Source organism: Glandiceps talaboti, chromosome 3 (assembly GCF_964340395.1).
Source record: "Glandiceps talaboti chromosome 3, keGlaTala1.1, whole genome shotgun sequence".
Classification (NCBI taxonomy): domain Eukaryota; kingdom Metazoa; phylum Hemichordata; class Enteropneusta; family Spengelidae; genus Glandiceps; species Glandiceps talaboti.
The window spans coordinates 27,538,380-27,539,067 of record NC_135551.1 but is presented as its reverse complement, the minus strand read 5'-3'; the positions used below and the strand labels follow the sequence as shown (position 1 = coordinate 27,539,067).

General features: G+C 34.3%; 1 long non-coding RNA gene across 1 annotated transcript in view; it reads left to right on the top strand.

Annotated features, from left to right (window-relative positions):
• LOC144453923 (uncharacterized) overlaps nt 1–688 on the top strand; it is a 2,961-nt gene continuing 2,273 nt past the window's right edge. The window contains exon 1 of the long non-coding RNA XR_013482454.1: nt 1–26. This is a non-coding gene — a long non-coding RNA (uncharacterized LOC144453923). The remainder of the gene's footprint in view (nt 27–688) is intronic.

The following is a 688-nucleotide window of genomic DNA, read 5'->3' as shown; positions in this document are numbered from 1 at the left end:
CGAGCAAACTAGCAGCAATACTTGAGGTGAGTACTTTTTCTTTCTTCGTAATGTGTTAAGACTGTGCAGTCTCCAGTAACATGAAAAGTTCTACTCTGATAGACTTTTTTGCTTGGTATTTGTACAATAGGCAGCTACATAATTATGAACTTTTGAACACATTCCGAATATCGAACTATTAACGTGTTACTCCCCTCTGCCAAGTGAATCGAGGTTGTACTTGTCCAAAATGTCATGCGAAGCTCACGAGCATTTTATTTTATCTTATATTACATTTAACACAATTTAAGTTATTAATTTTACAAAAGCAAGGAGGATAAAAGATAGATGTAGCAAGAAATAAGAGACTGCAAAGTTTGGATAAAACATATGACACTGACTAGAGTACTGAATATTACTACAGAAGTAAATACTGCCCAAGAAATAAATAGATGAAAACGTCTTCTGAGGGTTGTCATTCTCTTAGATGCATTTGTCTTATTTTTAGTTTCTGAAATATATCTATATATGTTTCCGACCTGTGTCACTACCGATCTGAAATGTCTAAACTTTGGAAGCGTTTTTTGCAATTTTCAGCGGTACAGATACTGCATCCCAAGCGGTAGAAAATAATTAAGTACCATGGTTAAACTTTGAACCCAACATAACTTTTGTTGAAGTGTTAGCGTTTTTGTTCCATGAATACATC